The sequence below is a fragment of the Rosa rugosa genome, chromosome 6 (genome assembly GCF_958449725.1).
Source record: "Rosa rugosa chromosome 6, drRosRugo1.1, whole genome shotgun sequence".
NCBI lineage: Eukaryota > Viridiplantae > Streptophyta > Magnoliopsida > Rosales > Rosaceae > Rosa > Rosa rugosa.
The window spans coordinates 13,276,708-13,296,393 of NC_084825.1; the positions used below are offsets into that span (position 1 = coordinate 13,276,708).

Consider the following 19,686-nt stretch of genomic DNA (forward strand, 5'->3'; position numbering starts at 1 on the left):
TCTGTCTGCCAAATGTGGAGTGACATTATGAGTGAATTTGAGAGTAACTCATAAGTGTCTATATATATGTGGTAACCTTATGAGGGAAATTGAGAGTAACTCATAAGGGTCTATATATATATATATGAGTCTGTCTGTCAAATGTTGGGAAATCTTATGAGCTAAATTGAGAGTAACTCATAAGTGTCTATATATATATATATGAGTCTGTCTGTCAAATGTTGGGAAATCTTATGAGCTAAATTGAGAGTAACTCATAAGTGTCTATATATATATATATGAGAGTGAGAAAGTAACGTGGGTTTGTGGTGGTCTTGTAATTTAATAAATCAACAGTTCTTTCTTGTTTACTCATACTAGCTGTCAAAAGCTTACCGGGTTTTGTGTTGTTGCAACTCCCGGTACACTATTCAAATTGTGTAGCGGGTAATCCTACAGGACAGGAGAACCAGGACGGTGATCGTGCGGTTAGAGCAATTGTTAGAGTTTTACAGCAATTGTAAGTTGTGAGGTGTGTTATGCTCATTTAGAGCTTTACAATATTGCTTGTGAGAGTGAATTGTAATAATGAACTCGAGGTTTCGAGATTTGGAGTTTGTGTACCGTGTGGTGAGGTTATATTGAGAAAAAAATTCAGAACGTTTATTTGATTAAGTGGTTTAATTCATGTTTCGGATTTGAATTTATCATTCAAAATTCGGGGCGTGACAGAAAATTTTGAAAAATAAAAAATTATATGCAATGAAAGCAAAACCAACAAAACTGAAAAGATGAAATATTTAAACAGAAAAGTACATTTTTGAACAGTTCTCCAGCTAATTGAGCCTGATTAACACCTTGTGGCGCCAATTGATATTCTGGGCGGGTACCATTTTCCTGTAAAGAATGATTTTAACAAACAATGTGGCAATTGCAAAAATAGTAAAAGATAAGGGGTAAAACAGCAAAATTAAAGGGAAGAATAGCACCATGGAGGAAACAATGAGGCCTTTCTCATTTGGAATTGATCTGCTGGAGGGCTGTTGAAGATATTGATCTGAGCATGATGATCAGGGCCGGCCCTGAGACTAGGCGAACCAGGCCCACGCATAGGGCCTCAGATTTTAGGGGGCCTCAAATTTTTTTTTTTTTTATATATAGGCCTGCAGATAAAAAAAAATGGCTAACGAGATAATCTAAGAGAGTAAAGAGGTTTAACGAGGGTAGTGTCTTTAACAGAGTCAATGGTGAAAAATCGAGCTCTGCAAGGGTTTTATCTCTGGGTTTTCTGGGGAGCCTTCGTGATTAAATGAGGAAATCCGTGGCCTGGAGTCCATCAATTTAAACGCCGAGAATCAAGTTTTTCATCTGCAAGTAATGAATTTCATGATCCTATTGAGTTTGGTGGAGAAGAAGAAGGTTATTCCGCTTCGACTTCAGGAAAATTTGGGGCTTTTGTAACTTTCAACACTAGGGATGCAAAGAACAATTACACACTGTGTTCTGAGATTGGGCCGGTAAACTCTTTTCTCCTTTAAGGGCATCGTATTCCCAGGTGGCTCGAAATTGTAATATCCAAGTATTGCTTCTGCGACCTACCTATGTTTGATGATTTGTGTTGCTGGGATGAAGTTTCGATGCGATTGTCTTGCTTTTTGCGGACAAAATGGGTCTCAAGAGTCTTGTTTGAGGTTAGCAAAATTAATCTCGATCTCCTTGGGTTCCCAATTTCTTTTGGAAATAAGATAAATTGGGTCTATCTAAGAATTAGGTTTTGGTTAATTAGAATCTTATCATCAATCAGGTACGCTCCTTGAATTTTCATATTCAATTTGGTTGCAATTGATGATTGCAATTCGACTTCAGTTAGTGGTTAGTTGGTTGATTTTCTTGTTCACTATCTTTCGTCTCTACTTGGCTTATTCAATTGATGTTGACTTATCTTTGTCTAACTTCTTGGGTGAGCTTATCTCTGTTTGTGAAATATCTACCATTCATAAGCTTTCTTTACTGGATAAGAATATGGTTTCTTTTTTATTTATGGATGACCAGCATCCTTTTATTCCAATCTTTAGTATTGCTCTGAACCTGATGAAAGAAAGTATTGAAATTCTCCTTAACTACCCGTTTAAGTCTAAAAATAGTGTCATTGTGGTGCTGCTCTAGATCACTGTCAGGAAGCTTATCAATTTTGGATGCCTCTGGTGCCCCAAATTTGGTTGATATTTTTGCTTTGCTTAAGGAAAACTATAGATGTGTTGTTTTTTATCTAGATGAAGATTTAGTGGGCATTTCTGAATACTCTAAGAAGAGGACTATTTTTGGTGCTCCTAGCCCCACAAAGAAAACAAGGCATATGATAGAACTGATGACTACCAGTGAGGACCAAGAACGGGGATCAGTTTCAAACACATCTAGGGATTGAAGAGTTGATTTTATCTTCCAAAAAGCAAAAAGGTAAGATCTTTGAAGCTTTTTCTTTTGTGTTTTGAAGAAATTTTGGTTTTTTACTTCTCCATTTGCGTTTTTTTTTTCATCTTTGTTTCATTCATTCTCTGTTGAAAATTTGCTATATGCCTGTGAGGCTTTCTATATGATATTCTTTAGGGATTCAAATAATTCAATTGTTGAATTTGTTGGATGTTGGTTGGGTTTGAAGTTGTTATCACTGACGCTTTGTTTTGGGGCCTCAAATTTTTTTTCGTCTTGAGCCTCCAAACTCACAGGGCCGGCCCTGATGATGATCTCAGAATTTTCGGGGGTTTCCGACACCCAAGAGGTCTGAAATTATTGTAAGTTCCAATTTTCATTAGATTACAGTGATCATGGCTAGAGGACTGTTGAAGATATCTAAGATATGATTGTAAGTTCCAATTTTCACTTTATCCAACCTAATTAACTAAATAATGCTTGAAATTTATCAATAAACCCTTGATTTAGGTGGCTTATTGGATATGCTACCAATTGATCTTTGAAAAATGGTCTCCTTGTTATTCATAGTTGCTCACTGAGTAAGCAAAAGAATCCTTTTTTAGAGTTTGATTCTGATTTAGTTATGTATTTGGGCACTACCTAAGATTAGTACGGTGCTTCAAGACTTGGTTGCTTTCAATTTTGTAAAGCATCATATATGTACTTACTATTTGATTTTTCTTATCAAAAATTTGGTTTTGTAGGAACAATTAAGGTCTGATAGTCAGTGTCAGGCATAAACTTAATGCTTTTTGCCTTTAACATGGTTCCTTTAGGTTTCTGCTGCATTGTAAGTTATGCAACAATGGTAGTTCTGATTTGGTAGTCATGTTCTCTGTTTCAATATTTCACTCTTGGATTCTAGGACTTTCTTTTTGTCTGCTTATATTATTGTTCTTCTCTCCTTTATCGCTGGCATGTTGGTTAGTACGTTCTGTATCCTATCGTATCTTTTCTTACATGTTTTTGTGCTTCCAGTTTTTCATCCTTAGTTTATTTGGATGGCTAGGTATGTTTCAGTGGGAAGGTTTCAAAGTTCTTCCGACTTGAAGTCTTGACTAGTGAGCATCCGTAAATTATGAGTGATTTCTCTTTGTTAAAAACCCAAATGCAATACATTTTATATTCAAATTAATACTACTTGTATTATATTCCGTTAGTGTGAGAATCCATACAAAAAGCAGTCTTCATAGCTCTTTGTTTATTGTACTTCCTGCAGCGAGTGAGAAACCAATCAAGGAGAAGACATGCTATTACTTTATTTTTGAAGGTAATACTCCTCCCTTTTCTTTTCTTTTTTCACATTAGTAGAGGATCCAAGGGATTTTAAGTTTCAGAGCTTGCATGTAATGTCTGGCATTTTACTTTTGGGATTACTAGTCATGACACTTATATCCATATATCACGTTTGTCTAAAATTGGTTCTGTGATGGAAACTACTGAAGCTGTGAGAATGTGAAATTGTGTTCATTGGGCTGTCATGGGAAGCATGCACCATGCATACTCCTGTTAACTTTGTTTCTTTGTTATTGACAGTGGTGTATCTCAGGATTGTTACATTTCATTTGGGTTGGCAGGATGATTGCCGGTTCTCATAACCTGAATATTTTCTTTTCAATTATTGAAGCAAAATTTAAAGTAAATTGCTTTCTTATGAATATATACTTTAGACTTTTGCAGTGAAATAGCATAACTTGTTATATTCTTTATATAGAATCTAAATGCTTGTTGATGGTTCTTTTTAGTTTATATATGATAAAGTGGTATGTCGTAACCTATTTACATTTGCGACTTCAATGACAGGCCTTGTGGTAACTATTGTCTTTTTCTTATCCGGTTACTTTTGCCTGATCTGTTCAACAAGGCTCTTCACCATACTGGTTTTGGTTCTATCAGCTCATTGTTTTCCATTGAAGGTATTTAGGTTTCTATTGAATATATATTGTATTTGGCAGTTTGTTGTTGAAGTTTGTAATATCTATCTTTTCTTTGGTATTCAGATATGTCTCAGCCTCATTAATTAATTCACTCCATGTAATTAATTTTGTTGCTCATATCATCGAGAAGGAAATTTTGTTTCCAATGCCATTGACATTTGCGGATGGGGTCAAGGTAAAACCAAATTATGGTGTACGAAATAAGTGAACATTGTTGGCATTTTGCTTCTGCTTTTGAATCAACTGATAGTGTGACAATGAGGTTACTTTATTTATCACTATTTCTGGAACCTTCATATGTGAAACCCGATCAGTTTGCTATTTTATGTTTTCAGACTGTAGTGTGTATATTTGTGAGTTTAACTTATTGTACAGGTGTTTTATGAATTTCTAAACAAGTAGCTGCAAGGTTAGGAAAGCTCCTAGCTGGGCGGAAGTTGAAGTGATAAGACGAATTGGAGAAGGAAATACTGAATGTTAGGGTTAACATCAGAAGCTACATGAGAGCTAAGCTAAGTATTATTGTTCTTCTTTCTGTTTTGATTCCTTCAGAACACACATGTTCCCTGAGAACTAAATTAGGTAGCTTTGCTTTCTATTCCTCTACAGTTTCAAGTATGAAGAGGCATCTTGACGAGAAGACGTCGTTCGACATGTTAAACAAGTCATTGTCCATTGTGCAGTTATGACAACTATGGAATACAAGTCTCTCATAAGTGTTTTTAGAGGTTTTTCATTTGCTGTGTAATTGCTGTAATATGATTATACAATCCAAAACATGGGGCAGGCCAGGGGAAAAATGAAAAATTATAAAATAAATGCTTGATTTTGGCGCCAATTAAACTGGCGCAACATTTTTTTTTTAAAATGCTGTTTGGTTTTCACACCGATACATCAGTTTATAATAGTGTAGAAAATTAATAAAATCAATGAGTTGATATCAGATGTGTCAGTAACATCCTTTAAATGGGCCATCGCGTTCTCATTGGAAAACACAGCACCGATGCTAGAATGGTGCTGTATGCTCTATAGGAAACCCCAATTAAGGGCACTGACATCAGTTCGGTGGCTGCACAGTGGCTATTCATGGTTTTGGTGGCTAACGTGAGTATTTGACACCCTTAATCGATGGCGTCCTATGCTTGTTTTTGTAGTAGTGAATGCTCCTGCCGTGCCTCAATACCCAGTATTTGTTTCTCATGAACGACGTCGTCTCCCCCATTTTACCGTCTGTACCTTATTGGTGGGTTCTTTCACTCTCTCCTATTTGTGACTCGGAGATCCATTCTGCGTGGTCGCCCAATACATAGTTTACTATGAATGGGATCTCCTATTTGTGACTCGGAGATCCCATTCATAGTATTATTGGTTTCAGACTAGCAATCTAACTAACTCTCTGTTACTAATTATTTACTGCATGTCAATAACTCTGTAGTTAATTATTGACATGCAGTAAATAATTATTGGTTCACCTCGAGCAACTAATACTCAAAATTATGGAATTACTTTGTTTTTCAATGAGTGAGACACTAAACAACATCAATTTACTTTAGAAATTGAATGCCTTACTAGCTTGCTACACATTTGCAGAATTGCAGATTTACGTTTCTCATATCGTTAATTGTTTGATTGTGTTGCTACTTCAAAGTTCTGGCTTTCTACTTTGCTAAATATTTGAACATTAGTTCATTTGCTTGTACTTGGGGACTTGGGGCTAGGATATGTGGGCATTAGTTCAATTTGTGACTTTGTGTGTTCACTGTGTTAGGTCTGTGACTTACCTTATTTTCTAGTTTGCTGCTGCTGTAGATTTGGAAGTTTCAAATTTAAACACTGAACTGCAAAACTGCTTCAATTTCATGCTTTTTATTTTTTATTTTTTATTTTTTATTTTTTATTGTTTCTTCCTCTTTCCTTCTCTTCTCTCTCTCTCTCTCTTCCAATCAGTCTTTCTGTTTCTTTTTGTAACCATGGAGACTCTGTACACTTTCTTAAGTTCTGGAAATCCAATCCTTCTCCCATTGCAATTCCCTAGTCCTTTACTTGAAATAAACAATGAATTTGAGGTGGAAGAGGAGGAAGAAGAAGACTTGTTCTTCGATTTGGAGATCAGTACAGAATCAAACACCAAAACCCACCAAGAAAGTTCCAAGCTTTACTAAAAGAAGCTAAAACAAAACCAACCATTTTTGTTTCCCCTCTTCCTGATTCAATTTCCAAAAGAAAAATCCTGCAAATTGAACATATTTGCAAGCCTCAGTTCTCAATTGTTGTACTCAAATCAGCTCTAAAGTTTGAAGTTTCAATTTTCAAAAAACTCAAATCAAACCATACCATAATGCAAACCGTTTGATTCAATTGTCCTTCAAATTTGGGGATAAAGAGAGAAAGTTCACAATCATCCAAAAAACGATCGAAATCAGATAAAGAGAAACTTACCCAGCCATGGGTAAACGACAATGGTGACGATCAAAGACCGCTGACTCTCTGCCTCTTCATGTTTTTGGGTTCATTGACCTATAGCTTTGAACAATTGTAGGCGGTATTTATATGATTAATACCCAACTTGATTTCCTTTGGTATGAAGAGGAAGAAGAAGATAGAGAATGAGAGAGAGAGAGAGAGAGAGAGAGAGAGAAGTCGAGAAGGAGATAGAAACCAAAAGGAGAAGTCGATAATAAAAAAATAGTTAATTGTTTATAAATAAGAAATTGGGAGAGAATTGAGTTGTACTTTCATTGATAATAGGAGCCTCTTTATATAGAAGATTACAACCAGAGAATATGAGTCTTATAAGAAAATTGAATCATACATTGAATAATATCTCCAAAAATATTTGTAAAACTAACCCTATTACAACTCAAACAAGTAATTAGAGTTTGGGCTAGACACACAATTAGATGTCCTTAAACACTCCCTCTTGTGTCGCCCAAACATGGCACTCATCTCGTTGCCTCGTCAAAAACTTTGCCGAGTAACAAAAACCTAGTGGGACAAAAATAACCTCAGTCGAATGAGAAAAAGAGTACAACACACTCTTCATGTTTTGAGACCATACATGTAGACAGCTCCCCCTGATGTCTGCATCTCCCCCTGATGACTACAATCATGGGAGTTCGGATAATTTCTGCAAACGATGCTACCAACATGTTTCTCGAAAGTGGAATTTAGGCAATGACTTAGTGAGCAAGTCTGCCACATCGTCCTCAGATCAAACCTAGTTCACTTTGATCTTGAGAAGAGTGTAACGCCCCAAACTGCACCTCACCAGCTTGAGCAAGTCACAGTGCCGCGAGTCTCTAAAACATAAACCAAATACTCAATTCACATTCTAGAGAACCACAAGGCATTTTGTTTGATAAACTTTTTGTAAAACACACAACGGAGATTTGAAAATACTTTTGAGGTGAAAACTTCTTAAAATTATTTAGTTTACTTTGTTCGTCTAGGACTTGTCATTTTTGAATAGTCAAGGAATAATGGACTTAACAACCACAACAAACAGTCAACAAGAAGTTCCGGAATAACAAGTGTCAAGAAATAAAGGTCGAAAGTAACATCCAGAACCTGATTTTCATTATGAAGAGTTATCAAATTCCGCGCACCCAGCTCCGTCAGCTACAATCCCATTACCAATGCACAGTACCTACAATCACACTGTTGTAGGGGTGAGCGTTCGTCCTCGCTGCTCAATAGGGGCTTCACCCCGGCTAGATTTGAAAACTTATAACTTTAATGGTGCACCAGTATGAAAACATACTCCAAACCATTTTATTTAAAGAAACGACAAACTTTTAAAATATTTTCCGACTCAAAATTGATGCATGATACTTAAATAAATATGGCGCCACAATTACCTGATGGTCGGTCCCATAGACCCACTACACGACCTTACCTCACATTATAATTTAAAACTGGGTTTTTTACTTCAACAGTGTCTGAACTCTTCGAGGACTTTTAAAATGATACCTGAATTTTCAAAGTTATCAATGTGATACATGGACTCTAATTTTCTTGTCAACAGAATACCTACGTCAGTATTCCGTTACGGGTCCGTTAACTATGACCACGTGTCCAGCACGTGAGGCACAAAATAAGAGTAAAAGACTAATTTACCCTCAAAAGTATTTTTTTTTATATTTTTAATTCTTTATTTTTTTGCTTTCTTTCTTTCTTTTTTTTTCTTTCTTGTTTTTCTTTTTCAGCTTCTTCTTCCCTCTGCTTTCTTTCAGCTTCTTCGTCAGCGACCCGAAGGTCCGACAAGTCGGGTTCTTCGCCGCCCCGGAGCCCATCGCCTCCTCCCCTCCCGTCTCCGACATTTCCCCCTCCGGCAACTCTCTCTTTCCCGTCATGATCCCCCCACCACGTCACTCCACCGATGCCGCCCTCCTGTTCTCTTCTCTCCCATTCCCCCGGTCGCCGCGACTCCCTCGCCTCCTCCGACCTCTTCACCTGCAAATCTGCAAATCTCACACTAAAAACTAACACCACAACACCTATCCATTTCTTTTTTCTCTACAATCACCGCCACTCACCCTAATAATCATTCTCTCCTTCGAAACACAAAGCCACCAGATCTATCCATTCCTTTTCCTACCTCTCACCATTGAAGCCACCACTTCCTGTTTGGTTTGGGAGCAATAGTTTAGGATTGATTTAGGTCTAAAATTTTCTCTGTGTGGCTAGTTTGGACTAGTAGGGGTGGATTCGGTACTAAACCGATCCATTTGGTGATGGAATATGTTGTAATTACAAGATCTGATGTTGATTTGATGGAGATTGGGGAGGAAGAAAAGAAAAAAGATGAAGCAGAATTGCAGAACTGCATAACTACACGCAGAAGAAGAAGAAGAAAGAGAAGATTCTGTTTTGTGTTTAATCTATCACCTAAGAAAAGTATAAATATAAATTTTGTAGAAGTTATAACGCTGGCAGCTCCTGCACCAATGGTGGGGAGTTGAGTTGTCGTGCGAGAGGTTGAGGGTTCGAACCTCATGTCTCCCATGGTTTATATATTTTGTTTAATTATTCGGTACCTCTTAAAAAGACTATAAATATAAAGTTTGGAGGTCTAGTACCGAGGACAGTTCGTTCTCCAGTGGTGGGGAGTTAGGTTGTCGTGCGAGAGGTTGGGGGTTCGAACCTCAAGTCTTCCATGGTTTGTATGTTGGGGAAATGATCATTTACCCAATTTCAGCTTAAAAATTGCCCACTTGCCCGACTAAGAGTTTAAAAACCCCATTTACCCAAAACACTCTAAGGGATTATTTCCCTATTACCCAATTAATTCTTTTTTTATTCTTTTTATTTATTTTTGGGACTTTTTTGCCCTCTCCTTCTTTCTCACTTAGAGAGAGAAGTTGTTGGATACCTTGCTGGACTCCGGTGACTAGTGGCCGGCCGCGGACTCCGGTGACCTGTGACTGGAATCCGGCGACCGGTGACCGGAATCCGACAACCGGTGACCGGAATCCGACAACCGGTGACCGGAATCCGGCGACCGGTCCCTAATAATAACCAGTAACCATATTATTGCCCCCCAGTAATCATATTATTGCCCCCCAATAATCATAGCTTCGACCAATCACAGAGTGCCATGTCACCTTTGTTGTGTCATCCAACCAATCATAAAGCTCCAAAATAAGTCCATAATTTTCTGCATATATTTTTGCCGAAATATCCATGAATTAATTCTGATTTTCTTCTTTATTTTCGGCCAAAATTCCTTTAGGAATTGTAGGATGAACCTAGACTTGTTTTGGACTTCTTCTTTCCTTAAAATGCTCCATTGAAAATCTCCATGCATATCATTCCTTGTGTGGCGTCAATCACCTTGATTTTCCACGTTATTTCCTTGTTTCTCTCTTGGCTTTTTATTGCAACACATAATTAACTCCTCCAAAAATATCTTTTTGCCCTTAAAAATCTCCCTTGATTTCCTCCAATCGAAATCTCCAATCACTCTACTTGATTTTCAGGTTGGCTCCTTTTTTTCCTCTCCCCCAATAATCATATTATTACCCTCCAATAATCATATTATTGCCCCCCAATAATCTATTGACACTATGTTATATTTGTGGGAATTATGTTTTTGATAGCTGATACGTTTATTTGTGTTTATGGTGTGGAAATGTAGTGTACTATGTTGGTCTATTGGGGGGCAATAGAAATATTATTGCCCCCCAGTAATGTGATTTTTAGACGTCTATTTCCTATGCGGCGTCGTCTCCGGCCTATGCGGCGTCGTCCGGCCTCTGTGGAGCGCGGCAACGGGCACGATGCGGGGAGAGAGAGAGAGAGAGAGAGAGAGAGAGAAACTGGAGGTGGAGATCGGGGGGAGAGAGACAGAGAGTCTGAGGGGAGATGGATGAGTTTCTTTTTAATTAATAGGGGTTAAAATGTCAATAGATATTAGATTGGGTAAATAGGGTTAAAAAACAGGTGCGGGAGTAAGTGGGCAATGTTTAGTCTAAAATTGGGTAAGTGGTCACGGCCCCTTGTATGCTTTGTATAATTATTCGGTATCTTTTAAAAAGAGTATAAATATAAAGTTTGGAGGTATTATATCGAGGACAGTTTGTGCTCCAGTGGTGGGGAGTTGAGTTGTTGTGAGAGAGGTTGGGGGATCGAACCTCACATCCCTCAAACTTTAGAGGGAATTGAGTTTTTGATCGATTTTAGGGGGAATTGGGATAAAAAGTCTGTTTTGCCCTTGCTTTTTTGACCACATGCGCCTCACATGCCTCCAGATAACGGACCCGTAATGGAATACTGACGTAGGTATTCCGTTGACAAGAAAATGAGAGTCCAGGTATCACATTGATAACTTTGAAAGTTCAGGTATCATTTTAAAAGTCCTCGAAGAGTTCAGACACTGTTGAAGTAAAAAACCCTTTAAAACTAGGTAAGTGTAGCAAGAGTGTCCACTGCCTAGCTATACACACAGAACCGGGTCGTCATTGTGATCACGCACTGTCTGACCGGTGTAGCTAGCCCTCCGGAGGTTAAGGGGATCGAATCCAAGGAAGTCAGTGCATTTTAACGTAACCAAGACACCATTACAGTAACCAAGCCATTCAACTCATCATGCATCACATTAAATTAAACACGAAAAACATCTAATCGAGTGAGTCCCGAGTCCCCTACCTGGATTCCGAAGCTTTACCATTTCGCATTGTCTGGAATTCACGAACCTTCTGTTCCCCTAGTAACTAGAGTCCTAATGTTCCGACATAATGATCGTTGATAAACTGTCGAACTAATATATAAAGTCTCGACAATTAACTAATCGTTCGACTAACTTTTCCTAATTTGACTAGGATTGACCAAGAACCAACCAATATTTGACCATCGACAAAATTCACGATTTCGACTTAATGCCATTTTGTTTTAGGTGTGTCCAATACTACTAAGGACACCCATCAAATTTTGGATTCTTACCAAGGCTAATATAAACATCACTTGGTCATTTCATTTCAAATCCAAAATTTACCACCTTAATAAATTCCGACTCATATTTACAGTCCAATAATCAAACTTAGTCGAGGACCATATGCAACAACTCGGTTTCCAAACTCTTTTCTTTCGTACAGCAAATCACCACATGACGATCCAACACTAAGTTCAACTATTTACACTTTAATACCAACACTAGTCTTGATAATGACTTATTAACTCCACCACAGTGGATAATCATATACCTAACACAAATATATACACACATATCGGGTATTTGATCTCAACCTAAAATTAACAGTACATCAAACCCACGAACCAACTTGGGTTCACCATTTAAAATTAGCTCATATGGAGAGTCAATATATTTCATTTCTTGAAACATCGTCCTTGGCATGGTGGGGAGATAATCATGCATGTCAGCACCTTCCCAATTTTAATTTTAAACAATCATGCTACGATCATCATTTTCAACTCCAACCATGAGAAAACAACCTATTCTGCACAATCTATCAACATCGCATAATTTCAAAAAAACAAAAAAAACATCGCATAATTTCAAGTTTGGGTTTACAATTTACCTATGCTAATTCCCGTGTCGCGACCATAACCCAATTTGATTGACAGAGCTTCTAAGTCAGCATCCTACTCTATGAGTCTGTTCAACGAAAATGTTCACCTGGTCAGTTATTGACCAAGAAAATAATGCTCAACCACCCTTGGATTTGGGTAGAGAGAATTATTATTAAGTTGAGGTGTTTTGTTTTCCACCATTGGATGTAAATCTAAGGGTTATTGAGCATAAATTCTTTGGTCAGCAATTGACCAGGTGAACACCACTGGTCTATTCAAACATCAGGACAACAGTAGCAATTCACGTCTCAGAGTTACTAGAACAGCCATCGACGTTGACGACCGTGACGAAGCCAAAATCAACACGTAGAGCACGCCGAGAGGATCCATTTTCTTACCTCATGCAAATCATCCCGTCGCCGGAAGTTGTCGAAGAACAGCCGGAAACACGAAGCTTCCCCGCTTCGATTCTCTTCCCAAAGCTGCCGGTTGGACGATCTGACCCCAGAAAGGCAAGGAGAGGAATCGATTGGTGCCGGTGCGCCGTCGTGAGGTGGCCGGAAGGAAAAGTTCCGACCAGGTTGTTCTTCCGGGTTATTTGGTTCCGTCTCTCGACCCGCTGATCTGAATTCTTCTGGATCGATCTGATGCGTCCTTATTTATAGCCAGATTTTTGATTAATTCCAACGGTTTAGATCAAGCGGTGGTAATTTTAACGGCCAAGATCGCGCCAAGTCTAATTTCCTTTTTCCTTAAATAATTTTCTAAAATCTCAAAACTTCGATAAATCACTATAAATAGCTCGGGTATCAAAAATTCCCCGAAAGTTCCTACCAACTCGTCACGTCGCGTACTTTATTATAGGGGTTTTGTCCATTTACCCCATTTTTAAGGATTTTTTTTCTCACTTACCCCATTAAGTTTTTTTAATTCTCTCTTATCCAAAACACTCTAAGGAGGTCTTCCCTAATACCCCATTAAGTTTTTTTTTTTTTTTTTTAATACCATTTTACCCTCACCCATTTATTACTTAGAGAGAGAGAGAGAGAAAATAGAAGAAAGACAAACCATAGGAGACTTCGCCGAAGCCGATCACCGATGGCCGAAATCCAGCCAACTTTCGCCTGATTCTGGTCGCCGGAATCAGGTCAATAGCTGCCGCCCACCAGAATTTGCTGTAAATCTCACTAGAAAGGTCTTTTTGACCCCAATAGACATCTATTGCCCCCTAATAGAGGGGCAATAGAGGATTAGGGGGCAATAGAGGTCTATTGCCCCCCCAATAGACGTTTATTGCCCGAATAGTCTATTGCCCCCCAATAGACGACTATCAGCCATGTATTGCCCCCCAATAGACGTCTATTGCCCCAATAGTCTATTGGCCCCTACTAGACGTCTATTGCCCTCCAATAGACGTCTGTCAGCCATGTATTGCCCCCCAATAGAAGTTTATTGCCCTCCAATAGATGTCTATTGCCCCTCAATAGAATTTTCGGTCGCCGGAATGGGAACTAATCTTCCTAAAATTAGACAAATAAAACTTTGATTAAAGAAAAAAAAAAAAAAAGATTATATAAATTCAAAATGTCTATTGCCCTCCAATAGATGTCTATTGCCCCCAATAGACATTCAAAATTTTTTTCTTTCCTACTGTCCCATTACTTAAAAAAAAAAAAAATTGGTTTGGGCACCCCAATCAATAGTTGGACCAAAACCACCGGATCGAATCAGGACGCCGACCTCTCTCACCTCTCCAAACCTCCAATCCTCGTCGGAGTAGCCACCGACGCTTTTCTCTTCCTCGCCGACCTCGATACGAAGCTCGACAGAGAGAGAGATAGAGATGCCGGAGATAGTAACCCTTCCACGGTTCCATTTCACAAAGCTTCAACAAAACAGTTTCTGCAAAATTCAGACCTCGATCGGATAGTGTGGCCAGAGAATAAGGGCGAATTCGACGAAGAAGTCGCGGTTATCGGGAAATCCTTGCTGGAGGAGAAGGCGGCCCTGCGAGAGAGACTGCACCAACAATGATCTGCAATCCGAGCCCATCTCTGTCATCGGAGCTCTGAAGCAGCTCGCCGGAGAAGGTGGCGACGTAGATTCAGGTGAAGGGAGGAGATGCAGCAGGTCGCCGACGTCGATATAGAGAGAGAGAGAGAGAGAGAGAGAGAGGAGAGAGGAGAGAATAGAGAAGAGAGAGAGATTGGAATGAGAGAGATGAGAGAGTGGCATGGCATGTAATTCATTAATTAGATTGAGGGCAGAATAATTATTTCGTTTTAAATTGGGTTAGTGGGAATAAAAATCTCTTGCTGGGGTAAGTGGGATAACTTGGCTCATTTTGGGGCTTTTGGTCAAAGACCCTTATTATAGAGTCCAAATTTTTGAAGATTTCACCTTGTGAAAAATTTCAAAAATCATTCCTGAGGTGCTTAACATTTACTGAGATTATACATTCAATCTCAATAATTTCACTCAACTACCTCAAATATTTCCAGGGCTCTCACAGAGTCTGTTGTTGTTGATTATGCTTGGTGTTGTCGTTTTTGATGTAGCATTGCTTTGTTCAAAGCAAGCAACATTATCCTCATAAATGCTCGTAGGCTCATCTGTGGTAGACTTCAAACCACAATTGCTTCGAACGTACATGCATAATTATGGATCTAGTATATATATTATGGAACGTACATATATATATATATTCACTAACCGCTTTATGAAGAGCAATAATCTCTGTATGGTTCGAAGATATAGCGACTAGAGTCTGTTTTGCAGACCTCTAAGATATCGTGGTCTTACCCATGGTGAACACTTAACCAGTTTGGGAATGACCTTTGTGTGGATCAGAGAGAAACACAACATCAGCAAGACCTTCCAAAACACTAATGTCATTTTGGGATGGGGACAGAGGATCAGCAAGACCTTCCTGGTGTGTGATAGGTCTGAATCTATCATCTCTCTATAGGGATAGAACAAGCCCAAACAACCAGTCCAATGGTGTCGCGTTGGGGCAAAGCTATATATATGTAGCTGACAAGTTCACTGTAAATGAGATGTCTGGTTTTGTGCATTGAGCTAAATAGTACAATAATGTGCCTATTATACTTAAGTAGGACACTTTTGCCTCTAGCACATCTTCATCATCATCCATCAGACGAAGATGATCATTTTTAGGATCAAGACTACGGACGATCATGGGCGGCATGCTTAAAGGCTTGACCTTGTCAAAACGCCTAAGCATCCATCAACACGATGCTCAAGTTCCAAACCGAGATATTATCGTGTTCTCCCAAGATTCTTCATCTCAAACTTGGATTTCGAGTGTTCAGCTGTGTCCCTTAACTCTTTAAGGGCTTCCAATGAAAATCATGTCACCAACATGAACCATGCACGATAGAATCCTAAACTTGTTAAGGAAACGCGTGGGCATATCCCTTTCTAATCAAGTAGTCACTTAGTGAGCATTTCAACCTCTTTGCAAACACGCTCCATGGTCTAGAGCCACTTGACTTGGGTAAATGAAGTTCACCATGAACCTTCTTGTATATTCCGTATCTAGATCACCATAGAGATACGTAGTGATCATATTCGTAAGCTGCATGTGCAGTTATTCGAAAACTACCAAACTGACAGGGTAGTGGAGTGCAATGAGATCCATTACAAAAGAATATGTCTCTTCGTAGTCAATTCCAGGGCGTTTTGTGAGAAGCCTTGCACCATAAGGCGAGATTATCATATTGTTTTCTTATTTCAGTTTCAAAGAAGACCTATTAGAACCCATGTTTTATGTTAGGAGGTGTTGGCATCACTGGCCCGAAAAACCTTCTTCTTCATTAGAGAATCCAACTTAACCTGGATCGTATCTTTCTATTTAGGCTAATTTTCTCTACGTTGACATTCATTCATCAATAGAGCGTGGTTCGATATCATCGGACTCAACAATCTCATGCACAATGAAATGCGTAAATACATCATCAATCATGATGGAGTTTCTATCCCACATCTCATGTACACTAGTGTAATTGTCAGATAATTCTATAATCTCAGGAATAGGTTCAGACGTTGAGGCATCCCCCAACAATAACCATAATCCGAAATATTCTCATGAGATGGATTTTGATTTTCGATGATCAAAGGATTGAGTTGTGCCAAAGTATCCTTCGAACCCACGGGCCTCCCACGCATCCTAGTTGGGGCCATGGCCTGTGACGCCAGAGTGCCATTCTCTATGGCTGGTGCCATACTTACCTCCATGTAGGGTGACGCTACGTCCTCTCGTAGGGACGTCCATCCTTGCAGGCATGTTTGCAACATATATGTGTGATCTTATCACTTTAGCGGGGATCGAGATGAGACATAGTCGGGACAGACCAAAACAATTCCTGTCGTTCTTGTTGAGCATCCGTGTTCTTATCTCCCCCTAACGACAGAAAAAATGTCTCATCAAAGTGATAATCTACAAGACATGTGGTTAGGAGATCGCCTAACAAGGGTATGAAGTAGCGGAGATAGTTGGAGTCTCAAATCCAATGTATTTGCGCAGTCGTCTGTGAAGACCCATCATGGTGCGCTGTGGCGGCGCAATTGGCACATAAATGACACACACAAATATGTGTAACTACGAGATAAATGTACCTAGTCACTAGCTATAACGCAGAGATAGGTGGAGTGGCGGTGGATCGTAGACGAATTAGCATATATAGTTGCATGCAATATTGCATCATCCCAAGCGGATATAAGGATATTGGTGTGCATTACCAATGTTTGGGCTACTATCGTAGTCATTTTTTAGAGACCATTTGGGAATATAATGTCCAACATCAGTCCCAGTGATATGCAATAATCATCAAACGTCTTCGATGTAAACTCTCTAGCATTGTCAAGCAGAATTAACTGAATGGGATGATTCGGAGAGTGAGCCCATCACTATATAAATGTGGTAGGAGTGTAGTATAAGCAGCATTACAAGTGGACAATGGCACTACACGTGACTAGCTTGTTTGCATGTCAACCAATATCATGAAATATTTAAAAATCCGCAAGTTGGTTGAATCAGTCCACAGAATCCCCTCGAATTCTATGTAAGAACAGAATAAGTATTTTCGTATCCTTTGCATAGGACGGTCTCGGTCCTAATTTCCTTAAGGGACATGCTTTGTAGAACGAGCGAGAAGCCTTAAAAGTAACCAATGAGGATGTTGGTTGGGTTTGAGAGTCTGAAACGCTATTGGAAGCAATGTTGGTGATTGCAGCATCACCTGGGGCGCCATCACCATAATGGATGCCATCCATGGTGTCAGGGATATGGACTACGCTAGCTCTATACTGGCGGTGAACGGCGGCGACGCCAGAGGCAGTGGCGACGATCACACTTAGTCTAAGAATCAACTTTTGATTTGTGCTTCGTTTCTCTCGAAAGAATGGATGTTCATGTGAAGTCTTTAGTAGACGGATCATCATATCATGACTAGAATGACCTATCCTGTTGTGACGAAACCAATATATGTCTAAATCCAAGAGATCTTCTCTCATAATTTTATTGGATTTAATAGCTTGAATAGTGGTGACATAAAATCTACAAGAGAGACACATAAGTTTCTCTAATATGCGCCTTTATTCTCATTCATTAGAGAAAATGCAAAGGAACTCTTTTCCGTTCTCTATATGCGTTTTTGCATGTAATCCGTTGGCTAAAATAACTCAATAGGGTTAGATTCGCCCTAGGAGCGTAGAGAGTTTCTGTGACAGTAATCAAGGTACCATTTGACAATGGGAGTTTGGGCCATTCCATGTCCTTGAACTAAACTTGATGGCCCACCTAGCGTAGTCACGGAGGAATGTGTAGGCAACATTTCTAAGAATGATTGCCCATGACAGGTAATGGTGTACATAGTCGCACTATCCGCAAGACTTTGAAGTTCTCTAGGATTCATTACTCAAAAGCTCATAATTGAAACGAAGTCATAATGAAAATGACTCAAAATTTTATTCATAAGCCAACGGTATACATCATTGTTTCTTTAACCAAAAGAAAATCTAATCCGAAATTAGCTAATGCAAAACAAATGTAGTCGTTTGACTTCTTTCGGTAACTCCAAAATAAATATGACCAGGTGAGTAGAGAGATGTCAGTGGAGCAAAGCTCACTTAAGTACCACTTATCTCAAAACCTTCCTAGACATCATACTCACTTTGGATAAGCCTAGTTGAAGAAAAACTGAACCAATGACATCCACTAATAATACTGTGGCAATTGCCATATTACATCTCTTGGAAAAATAAATACTTAAACAAAATCGGCAATCTATTGATCCCAGCTAGATTTGAAGTCTTCAACCCTTAACTCGAGATCACCTTCTTGATCTTCTTGTTCCACATCGTGAGCTTCTTTTGCTTCACAATACGCTTTGTAGGCGGTGACAATATTTTCACGAGCTCTACAAATGTGTGCCCAATGGTTGGATGCTCCACATCAAGAACATACATCTCTGTGCGCAAACTCCCTTGATTGAGGAGTTTTGAAAGCGTCATTAGGATGGCTATTAGTGTTGGTGGTGCCACCAACATGGCCAGAGGCGTTGCCTCCCTCTCTCTTTCCACATTGACCTCTTCGGTTCCGTGTCTGCCTATTTTGGCAGTTACCTTCCCAAGTAGAGTGATTATATGGACCAGAATGTCTAGAAGTATCCCTAAGATTAGGGTTTCCCTCTTGGCGCCCTCCCTTTGGGGCGCGACTACAATTGGAATCCGGAATAGTCTCGTTCTCTTTCCATGGGTCTTGAATTATAGTTCTTCACAAGGATGTTGTCATGCTTTTCAGCGACATTCATGGCTCCAATGAGCTCATAAAACCTTGTGATCCATCCTGCAGTAACATTGATTCGATAGCTCTTAGCAACCAATCAAAGCATAGACGGGGAATGTAGAAGAATTGTCTTGAAGTCACAGAAGCGATAAGAACGTGTTAAAGAAAAAAAAGCTTAAAAATAACCAATCATACTTTCAAATATTAGCCATGTTGTTCATGCATGACAATTGATAAACTATATATATTATAACTATTCTAAAATAGAATGAGTTTTTGTACTGTTCATTCAACTATTCTAAAGTAGAATGGGGTTTTGTACTGTTCATTAAATAGTGTCGTGACTCTTTTACCCTCCTATTTTTTGAGGATTTACTCTATTGATCCTGCCATTTGATATATCAACAACGAAATTCTTTTTTCCCTTTTTTTTTTTTTTTTGAGAATTCAGAATCATGTAGA

At 39.0% G+C, this 19,686-nt stretch overlaps 2 long non-coding RNA genes across 8 annotated transcripts; one reads left to right on the plus strand and one right to left on the minus strand.

The window, feature by feature from the left end:
* The first annotated feature begins 1,176 nt into the window (after positions 1-1,176).
* Positions 1,177-5,242, plus strand: LOC133715818 (uncharacterized). Of its 7 annotated transcripts, XR_009849220.1 has the most exons (5): positions 1,680-2,771; positions 3,461-3,512; positions 3,671-3,721; positions 4,255-4,367; positions 4,452-5,242. It is a non-coding gene; the product is annotated as an uncharacterized LOC133715818 (long non-coding RNA). The 7 variants fall into 7 exon arrangements; XR_009849219.1 differs by adding an exon at positions 1,177-1,670 and having other exon boundaries at positions 2,253-3,721; XR_009849217.1 differs by having other exon boundaries at positions 1,680-3,721; positions 4,452-4,563; positions 4,764-5,242.
* Positions 3,062-7,020, minus strand: LOC133715820 (uncharacterized). Its single transcript, XR_009849223.1, has 2 exons — positions 6,828-7,020; positions 3,062-6,618 (listed from the first exon to the last, which is right to left on the minus strand). It is a non-coding gene; the product is annotated as an uncharacterized LOC133715820 (long non-coding RNA).
* Positions 7,021-19,686: the final 12,666 nt, after the last annotated feature.